Source organism: Engystomops pustulosus, chromosome 7 (assembly GCF_040894005.1).
Source record: "Engystomops pustulosus chromosome 7, aEngPut4.maternal, whole genome shotgun sequence".
NCBI classification, from domain to species: domain Eukaryota; kingdom Metazoa; phylum Chordata; class Amphibia; order Anura; family Leptodactylidae; genus Engystomops; species Engystomops pustulosus.
The window spans coordinates 904,969-920,351 of record NC_092417.1 but is presented as its reverse complement, the minus strand read 5'-3'; positions in this window follow the sequence as shown (position 1 = coordinate 920,351).

Genomic DNA, 15,383 nt, shown 5'->3' with positions numbered 1-15,383 from the left:
ATTACTGACTGCTCCACATTTATTACTGACTATATTACATTTATTACTGACTGCTCTGCATTTACAACTGACTGCTCCACATTTATTACTGACTGCTCCACATATATTACTGACTGTATCACATTTATTACTGACTGCTCTACATTTATTACTGACTGCTCCACATTTATTACTGACTGTATCACATTTATTACTGACTGCTCCATATTTTTTACTGACTGCATCACATTTATTACTGACTGCTACACATTTATTACTGACTGCTCCACATTTATTACTGACTGTATCACATTTATTACTGACTGCATAACATTTATTACTGACGGCATCACATTTATTACTGACTGCTCCACATTTATTACTGACTGTATCACATTTATTACTGACTGTATCACATTTATTACTGACTGCTCCACATTTATTACTGACTGTATCACATTTATTACTGACTGTATCACATTTATTACTGACTGCTTCACATTTATTACCGACTGCTACACATTTATTATTGACTGCATCACATTTATTACTGACTGCTCCACATTTATTACTGACTGCTCCACATTTATTATTGACTGTATCACATTTATTACTGACTGCTCCACATTAATTACTGACCGTATTACATTTATTACTGACTGCTCCACATTTATTACTGACTACATCACATTTATTACTGACTGCTCCACATTTATTACTGACTGTATCACATTTATTAATGACTGCTCCACATTTATTACTGATTGCATCAACTTTATTACTGACTGTATCACATTTATTACTGACTGCTTCACATTTATTACTGACTGTTCCACATTTATTACTGACTACTCCACATTTATTACTGATTGAATCACATTTATTACTGACTGTATCACATTTATTACTGACTGCTCCACATTTATTAATGACTGCTCCACATTTACTACTGACTGCTCCACATTTATTACTGACTGCTCCACATTTATTACTAACTGTATTACATTTATTACTGACTGCTCCATATTTATTACTGACTGCATCACATTTATTACTGACTGTATCACATTTATTACTGACTGCATCACATTTATTACTGACTGTATCACATTTATTACTGACTGCTCCACATATATTACTGACTGCTCCACATTTATTACTGACTGCATCTCATTTATTACTGACTTCTCCACATTTATTACTGACTGCTCCACATTTAATACTGACTGTATCACATTTATTCCTGACTGCTCCACATTTATTACTGACTGCTCCACATTTATTACTGACTGCTTCACATTTATTACTGACTGCTCCACATTTATTACTGACAGTATCACATTTATTACTGACTGTATCACATTTATTACTGACTGTATCACATTTATTACTGACTGTATCACATTTATTACTGACTGCTTCACATTTATTACCGACTGCTACACATTTATTATTGACTGCATCACATTTATTACTGACTGCTCCACATTTATTACTGACTGCTCCACATTTATTACTGACTGCTCCACATTTATTATTGACTGTATCACATTTATTACTGACTGCTCCACATTAATTACTGACAGTATTACATTTATTACTGACTGCTCCACATTTATTACTGACTACATCACATTTATTACTGACTGCTCCACATTTATTACTGACTGTATCACATTTATTACTGACTGCTCCACATTTATTACTGATTGCATCAACTTTATTACTGACTGTATCACATTTATTACTGACTGCTTCACATTTATTACTGACTGTTCCACATTTATTACTGACTACTCCACATTTATTACTGATTGAATCACATTTATTACTGACTGTATCACATTTATTACTGACTGCTCCACATTTATTAATGACTGCTCCACATTTACTACTGACTGCTCCACATTTATTACTGACTGCTCCACATTTATTACTAACTGTATTACATTTATTACTGACTGCTCCATATTTATTACTGACTGCTCACATATATTACTGACTGCTCCACATTTATTACTGACTGCATCTCATTTATTACTGACTGCTCCACATTTATTACTGACTGCTCCACATTTAATACTGACTGTATCACATTTATTCCTGACTGCTCCACATTTATTACGGACTGCTCCACATTTATTACTGACTGCTTCACATTTATTACTGACTGCTCCACATTTATTACTGACAGTATCACATTTATTACTGACTGTATCACATTTATTACTGACTGCATCACGTTTATTACTGACTGCTCCACATTTATTACTGACTGCTCCACATTTATTACTGACTGCTCCACATTTATTACTGACTGCATCACATTTATTACTGACTGCTTCACATTTATTAATGACTGTATCACATTTATTACTGAGTGTATCACATTTATTACTGACTGTATCACATTTATTACTGACTACATCACATTTATTACTGACTGCTCCACATTTATTACTGACTGTATCACATTTATTACTGACTGCTCCACATTTATTACTGACTGCTCCACATTTATTACTGACTGCATCACATTTATTACTGACTGTTCCACATTTATTACTGACTATATCACATTTATTACTGACTGCTCCACATTTATTACTGACTGCTCCTTATTTATTACTGACTGCTCCACATTTATTACTGACTGCATCACATTTATTACTGACTGTTCCACATTTATTACTGACTATATCACATTTATTACTGACTGCTCCACATTTATTACTGACTGCTCCACATTTATTACTGACTGCACCACATTTATTACTGACTGCTCCACATTTATTACTGACTACTCCACATTTATTACTAACTGCTCCACATTTATAACTGACTGTATCACATTTATTACTGACTGCATCACATTTATTACTGACTGCATCACATTTATTACTGACTGCATCACATTTATTACTGAATACGTCACATTTATTACTAACTGCATCATATTTATTACTGACTGTATCACATTTATTACTGACTGTATCACATTTATTACTGACTGCTTCACATTTATTACTGACTGCATCACATTTATTACTGACTGCTCCACATTTATTACTGACTGCATCACATTTATTACTGACTGCATCACATTTATTACTGACTGCTCCACATTTATTACTGACTACATCACATGTATTACTGACTGCATCACATTTATTACTGACTGCTCCACATTTATTACTGACTGTATCACATTTATTACTGACTGCTCCACATTTATTACTGACTGCTCCACATTTATTACTGACTGCTCCACATTTATTACTGACTGTATCACATTTTTTACTGACTGCTTCACATTTATTACTGACTGCTCCATATTTATTACTGACTGCATCACATTTATTACTGACTACATCACATTTATTACTGACTGCTTCACATTTATTACTGACTGCTCCACATTTATTACTGACTGTATCACATTTATTACTGACTGCTCCACATTTATTACTGACTGTATCACATTTATTACTGACTGTATCACATTTAAAACTGACTGCTCCACATTTATTACTGACTGTTTCACATTTATTACTGACTGCTCCACATTTATTACTGACTGTATCACATTTATAACTCACTGCTCCACATTTATTACTGACTGCTCCACATTTATTACTGACTACATCACATTTATTACTGACTGCTCCACATTTATTACTGACTGCATTACATTTATTACTGGCTGCTCCACATTTATTACTGACTGCATAACATTTATTACTGACTGCTCCACTTTTATTACTGACTACATCAAATTTATTACTGACTGTATCACATTTATTACTGACTACATCACATTTATTACTGACTGCTCCACATTTATTACTGACTGCTCCACATTTATTACTGACTGTATCACATTTATTACTGACTGCATCACATGTATTACTGACTGCATCACATTTATTACTGACTGCATCACATTTATTACTGACTGCTCCACATTTTTTACTGACTGCTCCACATTTATTACTGACTTTATCACATTTATTACTGACTGTATAACATTTATTACTGACTGTATAACATTTATTACTGACTGCTCCACATTTTTTACTGACTGCTCCACATTTATTACTGACTTTATCACATTTATTACTGACTGCATCACATTTATTACTAACTGCATCACATTTATTACTGACTACTCCACATTTAATACTGACTGAATCACATTTATTACTGACTGCTCCACATTTATTACTGACTGAATCACATTTATTACTAACTGCATCACATTTATTACTGACTGCTCCACATTTAATACTGACTGAATCACATTTATTACTAACTGCATCACATTTATTACTGACTGCTCCACATTTAATACTGACTGTATCACATTTATTACTGACTGCTCCACATTTATTACTGACTGCATCACATTTATTACTGACTGATCCACATTTATTACTGACTGTATCACATTTATTACTGATTGCTCCACATTTATTACTGACTGTATCACATTTATTACTGACTGCTCCACATTTTTTACTGACTGCTCCACATTTATTACTGACTGCTCCACATTTAATACTGACTGAATCACATTTATTACTAACTGCATCACATTTATTACTGACTGCTCCACATTTAATACTGACTGTATCACATTTATTACTGACTGCTCCACATTTATTACTGACTGCATCACATTTATTACTGACTGATCCACATTTATTACTGACTGAATCACATTTATTACTAACTGCATCACATTTATTACTGACTGCTCCACATTTAATACTGACTGTATCACATTTATTACTGACTGCTCCACATTTATTACTGACTGCATCACATTTATTACTGACTGATCCACATTTATTACTGACTGTATCACATTTATTACTGATTGCTCCACATTTATTACTGACTGTATCACATTTATTACTGACTGCTCCACATTTTTTACTGACTGCTCCACATTTATTACTGACTGCTTCACATGTATTATTGACTGCTCCACATTTATTACTGACTGTATCACATTTATTACTGACTGCTTCACATTTATTACTGACTGCCCCACATTTATTACTGACTGTATCACATTTTTTACTGACTGCTCCACATTTATTACTGACTGTATCACATTTATTATTGACTGCTCCACATTTATTACTGACTGCTTCATATTTATTACTGACTGCTCCACATTTATTACTGACTGCATCACATTTATTACTGACTGCATCACATTTATTACTGACTGCTCCAAATTTATTACTGACTGCATCACATTTATTTTTGACTGCTCCACATTTATTACTGACTGCTTCATATTAATTACTGACTGCTTCACATTTATTACTGACTGCATCACATTTATTACTGACTGCTCCACATTTATTACTGACTGCATCACATTTATTACTGACTGCTCCACATTTATTACTGACTACATCACATTTATTACTGAGTGCATCACATTTATTACTGACTGCATCACATTTATTACTGACTGCTCCAAATTTATTACTGACTGCATCACATTTATTACTGACTGCTCCACATTTATTACCGACTGCATCACATTTATTACTGACTGCTCCACATTTATTACTGACTGCATCACATTTATTACTGACTGCTCCACATTTATTACTGACTGTATCACATTTATTACTGACTGCTCCACATTTATTACTGACTGTATCACATTTATTACTGACTGCTCCACATTTATTAATGACTGCTTCAAATTTATTACTGACTGCTCCACATTTTTTACTGACTGCTCCACATTTATTACTGACTGTATCACATTTATTACTGACTGTTCCACATTTATTACTGAATGCTCCACATTTATTACTGACTATATCACATTTATTACTGACTGCTCCACATTTATTACTGACTGTATCACATTTATTACTGACTGCTTCACATTTATTACTGACTGCTCCACATTTTTAACTGACTGCTCCACTTTTATTACTGACTGCTCCACATTTATTACTGACTGTATCACATTTATTACTGACTGCTCCACATTTATTACTGACTGTATCACATTTATTACTGACTGCTCCACATTTATTACTGACTGCTCCACATTTATTACTGACTACATCACATTTATTACTGACTGTATCACATTTATTACTGACTGCTCCATATTTATTACTGACTGCATGACATTTATTACTGACTGTATCACATTTATTACTGACTGCTCCACATTTATTACTGACTGTATCACATTAATTACTGACTGCTCCACATTTATTACTGACTGTATCACATTTATTACTGACTGCTCCACATTTATTACTGACTGTATCACATTAATTACTGACTGCTCCACATTTATTACTGACTGTATCACATTTATTACTGACTGCTCCACATTTATTACTGACTGCTCCACATTTATTACTGACTGCTCCACATTTATTACTGACTGTATCACATTTATTACTGACTGCTCCACATTTATTACTGACTGTATCACATTTATTACTGACTGCATCACATTTATTACTGACTGCATCACATTTATTACTGACTACATCACATTTATTACTGACTGCTTCACATTTATTACTGACTGCATCACATTTATTACTGACTGCTCCACATTTATTACTGACTGTATCACATTTATTACTGACTGCTCCACATTTATTAATGACTGTATCACATTTATTACTGACTGCTCCACATTTATTACTGACTACATCACATTTATTACTGACTGCACCACATTTATTACTGACTGCTCCACATTTATTACTGACTGTATCACATTTATTACTGACTGCTCCATATTTATTGCTGACTGCATGACATTTATTACTGACTGTATCACATTTATTACTGACTGCTCCACATTTATTACTGACTGTATCACATTAATTACTGACTGCTCCACATTTATTACTGACTGTATCACATTTATTACTGACTGCTCCACATTTATTACTGACTGTATCACATTTATTACTGACTGCTCCACATTTATTACTGACTGTATCACATTTATTACTGACTGCTCCACATTTATTACTGACTGCTCCACATTTATTACTGACTGCTCCAAATTTATTACTGACTGTATCACATTTATTACTGACTGCTCCACATTTATTACTGACTACATCACATTTATTACTGACTGCATCACATTTATTACTGATTGTATCACATTAATTACTGACTACATCACATTTATTACTGACTGCATCACATTTATTACTGACTGTATCACATTTATTACTGACTGCTGCACATTCATTACTGACTGTATCACATTTATTACTGACTGCTGCACATTCATTACTGACTACATCACATTTATTACTGACTGCATCACATTTATTAGTGACTGCTCCACATTTATTACTGACTGTTCCACATTTATTACTGACTGCATCACATTTATTACTGAATGCTCCACATTTATTACTGACTGCTCCACATTTATTACTGACTGCTCCACATTTATTACTGACTACATCACATTTTTTACTCACTGCTCCACATTTATTACTGACTGCTCCACATTTATTACTGACTACATCACATTTTTTACTCACTGCTCCATATTTATTACTGACTGCATCACATTTATTACTGACTGCTCCACATTTATTACTGACTGTATCACATTTATTACTGACTGCTCCACATTTATTAATGACTGTATCACATTTATTACTGACTGCTCCACATTTATTACTGACTACATCACATTTATTACTGACTGCATCACATTTATTACTGACTGTATCACATTTATTACTGACTGCTGCACATTCATTACTGACTGTATCACATTTATTACTGACTGCTGCACATTCATTACTGACTACATCACATTTATTACTGACTGCATCACATTTATTAGTGACTGCTCCACATTTATTACTGACTGTTCCACATTTATTACTGACTGCATCACATTTATTACTGAATGCTCCACATTTATTACTGACTGCTCCACATTTATTACTGACTGCTCCACATTTATTACTGACTACATCACATTTTTTACTCACTGCTCCACATTTATTACTGACTGCTCCACATTTATTACTGACTACATCACATTTTTTACTCACTGCTCCATATTTATTACTGACTGCATCACATTTATTACTGACTCCTCCACATTTATTACTGACTGTATCACATTTATTACTGACTGCTCCACATTTATTACTGACTGTATCACATTTATTACTGACTGCTCCACATTTATTACTGACTGCTCCACATTTATTACTGACTGCTCCAAATTTATTACTGACTGTATCACATTTATTACTGACTGCTCCACATTTATTACTGACTGCTCCACATTTATTACTGACTGCATCACATTTATTACTGACTGCTCCACATTTATTACTGACTGTATCACATTAATTACTGACTGCTCCACATTTATTACTGACTGTATCACATTTATTACTGACTGCTGCACATTCATTACTGACTACATCACATTTATTACTGACTGCATCACATTTATTACTGACTGCTGCACATTCATTACTGACTACATCACATTTATTACTGACTGCATCACATTTATTACTGACTGCTCCACATTTATTACTGCATGCATCACATTTATTAATGACTGTATCACATTTATTACTGACTGCTCCTCATTTATTACTGACTGTTCCACATTTATTACTGACCGCATCACATTTATTACTGAATGCTCCACATTTATTGCTGACTGCTCCACATTTATTACTGACTGCTCCACATTTATTACTGACTACATCACATTTTTTACTCACTGCTCCACATTTATTACTGACTGCTCCACATTTATTACTGACTACATCACATTTTTTACTCACTGCTCCATATTTATTACTGACTGCATCACATTTTTTACTGACTGCTCCACATTTACTATTGACTGCATCACATTTATTACTGACTGTTCCACATTTATTACTGACTGCATCACATTTATTACTGAATGCTCCACATTTATTACTGACTGCTCCACATTTATTACTGACTGCTCCACATTTATTACTGACTACATCACATTTTTTACTGACTGCTCCACATTTATTACTGACTGCATCACATTTATTACTGACTGCTCCACATTTATTACTGACTGCTCCACATTTATTACTGACTGTATCACATTTTTTACTGACTGCATCACATTTATTACTGACTGCTCCACATTTATTACTGACTGTATCACATTTTTTACTGACTGCTTCACATTTATTACTGACTGCTCCATATTTATTACTGACTGCATCACATTTATTACTGACTACATCACATTTATTACTGACTGCTTCACATTTATTACTGACTGCTCCACATTTATTACTGACTGTATCACATTTATTACTGACTGCTCCACATTTATTACTGACTGCTCCACATTTATTACTGACTGTATCACATTTATTACTGACTGTATCACATTTAAAACTGACTGCTCCACATTTATTACTGACTGTTTCACATTTATTACTGACTGCTCCACATTTATTACTGACTGTATCACATTTATAACTCACTGCTCCACATTTATTACTGACTGCTCCACATTTATTACTGATTACATCACATTTATTACTGACTGCTCCACATTTATTACTGACTGCTCCACATTTATTACTGACTGCATTACATTTATTACTGACTGCTCCACATTTATTACTGATTGCTCCACATTTATTACTGACTGCTCCACTTTTATTACTGACTACATCACATTTATTACTGACTGTATCACATTTATTACTGACTACATCACATTTATTACTGACTGCTCCACATTTTTTACTGACTGCTCCACATTTATTACTGACTTTATCACATTTATTACTGACTGCATCACATTTATTACTAACTGCATCACATTTATTACTGACTGCTCCACATTTAATACTGACTGTATCACATTTATTACTGACTGCTCCACATTTATTACTGACTTTATCACATTTATTACTAACTGCATCACATTTATTACTGACTGCTCCACATTTAATACTGACTGTATCACATTTATTACTGACTGCTCCACATTTATTACTGACTGCATCACATTTATTACTGACTGATCCACATTTATTACTGACTGTATCACATTTATTACTGATTGCTCCACATTTATTACTGACTGTATCACATTTATTACTGATTGCTCTACATTTATTACTGACTGCTCCACATTTTTAACTGACTGCTCCACATTTATTAATGACTGCTCCACATTTATTACTGACTGCATCACATTTATTACTGACTGTATCACATTTATTACTGACTGCTTCACATTTATTACTGACTGTATCACATTTATTACTGACTGCCCCACATTTATTACTGACTGTATCACATTTTTTACTGACTGCTCCACATTTATTACTGACTGTATCACATTTATTATTGACTGCTCCACATTTATTACTGACTGCTTCATATTTATTACTGACTGCTCCACATTTATTACTGACTGCATCACATTTATTACTGACTGCATCACATTTATTACTGACTGCTCCAAATTTATTACTGACTGCATCACATTTATTTTTGACTGCTCCACATTTATTACTGACTGCTTGATATTAATTACTGACTGTATCACATTTATTACTGACTGCTCCACATTTATTACTGACTGCATCACATTTATTACTGACTGCTCCACATTTATTACTGACTGCATCACATTTATTACTGACTGCTCCACATTTATTACTGACTACATCACATTTATTACTGACTACATCACATTTATTACTGAGTGCATCACATTTATTACTGACTGCATCACATTTATTACTGACTGCTCCAAATTTATTACTGACTGCATCACATTTATTACTGACTGTTCCACATTTATTACTGACTGTATCACATTTATTACTGACTGTTCCACATTTATTACTGAATGCTCCACATTTATTACTGACTATATCACATTTATTACTGACTGCTCCACATTTATTACTGACTGTATCACATTTATTACTGACTGCTTCACATTTATTACTGACTGCTCCAAATTTTTTCTGACTGCTCCACATATATTACTGACTGTATCACATTTATTACTGACTGCTCCACATTTATTACTGACTGCTCCACATTTTTAACTGACTGCTCCACTTTTATTACTGACTGCTCCACATTTATTACTGACTGTATCACATTTATTACTGACTGCTCCACATTTATTACTGACTGTATCACATTTATTACTGACTGCTCCACATTTATTACTGACTGCTCCACATTTATTACTGACTACATCACATTTATTACTGACTGTATCACATTTATTACTGACTGCTCCATATTTATTACTGACTGCATGACATTTATTACTGACTGTATCACATTTATTACTGACTGCTCCACATTTATTACTGACTGTATCACATTTATTACTGACTGCTCCACATTTATTAATGACTGTATCACATTTATTACTGACTGCTCCACATTTATTACTGACTACATCACATTTATTACTGACTGTATCACATTTATTACTGACTGCTCCATATTTATTACTGACTGCATGACATTTATTACTGACTGTATCACATTTATTTCTGACTGCTCCACATTTATTACTGACTGCTCCACATTTATTACTGACTGCTCCACATTTATTACTGACTGTATCACATTAATTACTGACTGCTCCACATTTATTACTGACTGTATCACATTTATTACTGACTGCTCCACATTTATTACTGACTGTATCACATTTATTACTGACTGCTCCTCATTTATTACTGACTGTATCACATTTATTACTGACTGCTCCACATTTATTACTGACTGTTCCACATTTATTACTGACTGTTCCACATTTATTACTGACTGTTCCACATTTATTACTGACTACATCACATTTATTACTGACTGCATCACATTTATTACTGACTGTATCACATTAATTACTGACTGCTCCACATTTATTACTGACTGTATCACATTTATTACTGACTGCTGCACATTCATTACTGACTACATCACATTTATTACTGAATGCATCACATTTATTACTGACTGCTCCACATTTATTACTGACTGTTCCACATTTATTACTGACTGCATCACATTTATTACTGAATGCTCCACATTTATTCCTGACTGCTCCACATTTATTACTGACTGCTCCACATTTATTACTGACTACATCACATTTTTTACTCACTGCTCCACATTTATTACTGACTGCTCCACATTTATTACTGACTACATCACATTTATTACTGACTGCTCCACATTTATTACTGACTGCTCCACATTTATTACTGACTGCATCACATTTATTACTGACTGCTCCACATTTATTACTGACTGTATCACATTTATTACTGACTGCTCCACATTTATTAATGACTGTATCACATTTATTACTGACTGCTCCACATTTATTACTGACTACATCACATTTATTACTGACTGTATCACATTTATTACTGACTGCTCCACATTTATTAATGACTGTATCACATTTATTACTGACTGCTCCACATTTATTACTGACTACATCACATTTATTACTGACTGTATCACATTTATTACTGACTGCTCCATATTTATTACTGACTGCATGACATTTATTACTGACTGTATCACATTTATTACTGACTGCTCCACATTTATTACTGACTGTATCACATTAATTACTGACTGCTCCACATTTATTACTGACTGTATCACATTTATTACTGACTGCTCCACATTTATTACTGACTGCTCCACATTTATTACTGACTGCTCCAAATTTATTACTGACTGTATCACATTTATTACTGACTGGTCCACATTTATTACTGACTACATCACATTTATTACTGACTGCATCACATTTATTACTGACTGCTCCACATTTATTACTGACTGTATCACATTAATTACTGACTACATCACATTTATTACTGACTGCATCACATTTATTACTGAATGCTCCACATTTATTACTGACTGCTCCACATTTATTACTGACTGCTTCACATTTTTTACTGACTGCTCCACATTTATTACTGACTGCATCACATTTATTATTGACTGCTCCACATTTATTACTGACTGTATCACATTTATTACTGACTACATCACATTTTTTACTCACTGCTCCATATTTATTACTGACTGCATCACATTTATTACTGACTGCTCCACATTTATTACTGACTGTATCACATTAATTACTGACTGCTCCACATTTATTACTGACTGTATCACATTTATTACTGACTGCTGCACATTCATTACTGACTACATCACATTTATTACTGACTGCATCACATTTATTACTGACTGCTGCACATTCATTACTGACTACATCACATTTATTACTGACTGCATCACATTTATTACTGACTGCTCCACATTTATTACTGCATGCATCACATTTATTAATGACTGTATCACATTTATTACTGACTGTATCACATTTATTACTGACTGCTCCACATTTATTACTGACTGCTCCACATTTATTACTGACTGCTCCTCATTTATTACTGACTGTTCCACATTTATTACTGACTGCATCACATTTATTACTGACTACATCACATTTTTTACTGACTGCTCCACATTTATTACTGACTGCTCCACATTTATTACTGACTACATCACATTTTTTACTCACTGCTCCACATTTATTACTGACTGCTCCACATTTATTACTGACTACATCACATTTTTTACTCACTGCTCCATATTTATTACTGACTGCATCACATTTTTTACTGACTGCTCTACATTTACTATTGACTGCATCACATTTATTACTGACTGTTCCACATTTATTACTGACTGCATCACATTTATTACTGAATGCTCCACATTTATTACTGACTGCTCCACATTTATTACTGACTGCTCCACATTTATTACTGACTACATCACATTTTTTACTGACTGCTCCACATTTATTACTGACTGCATCACATTTATTACTGACTGCTCCACATTTATTACTGAGTGTATCACATTTATTACTGACTGCTCTACATTTATTACTGACTGCTCCACATTTATTACTGACTGCATCTCATTTATTACTGACTGCTCCACATTTATTCCTGACTGCTCCACATTTATTACTGACTGCATCACATTTATTACTGACTGCTCCACGTTTATTACTGACTACATCACATTTATTGCTGACTGCATCACATTTATTACTGACTACATCACATTTATTACTGACTGCTCCACATTTATTACTGACTGCTTCACATTTATTACTGACTGCTCCACATTTATTACTGACTATATCACATTTATTACTGACTGTATCACATTTATTACTGACTGCTCCACATTTATTACTGACTGCTCCACATTTTTAACTGACTGCTCCACTTTTATTACTGACTGCTTCACATTTATTACTGACTGCTCCACATTTATTACTGACTGCTCCACATTTATTACTGACTGCTCCACATTTATTACTGACTGTTTCACATTTATTACTGACTGCTCCACATTTATTACTGACTGTTTCACATTTATTACTGACTGCTCCACATTTATTACTGACTGTATCACATTTATTACTGACTGCTCCACATTTATTACTGACTGTATCACATTTATTACTGACTGCTTCACATTTATTACTGGCTGTATCACATTTATTACTGACTGCTCCACATTTATTACTGGCTGTATCACATTTATTACTGACTGCTCCACATTTATTACTGACTGTATCACATTTATTGCTGACTGCATCACATTTATTACTGACTACATCACATTTATTACTGACTGCTCCACATTTATTACTGACTACATCACATTTATTGCTGACTGCATCACATTTATTACTGACTACATCACATTTATTACTGACTGCTCCACATTTATTACTGACTGTATCACATTTATTACTGACTGCTCCACATGTATTACTGACTGTATCACATTTATTACTGACTGCTCCACATTTATTACTGACTGAATTACATTTATTACTGACTGCATCACATTTATTACTGACTGCTCCACATTTATTAATGACTGTATCACATTTATTACTGACTGCTCCACATTTATTACTGACTGCTCCACATTTATTACTGACTGTATCACATTTATTACTGACTGTATCACATTTATTACTGACTGCATCACATTTATTACTGACTGCTCCACATTTATTACTGACTGCTTCACATTTATTACTGACTGCTCCACATTTATTAGTGACTGCTCCACATTTATTACGGACTGCATCACATTTATTACTGACTGCTCCACATTTATTACTGACTGCTCCACATTTATTACTGACTGTATCACATTTATTACTTACTGCTTCACATTTATTACTGACTGCTCCACATTTATTACTGACTGCATCACATTTATTACTGACTGCT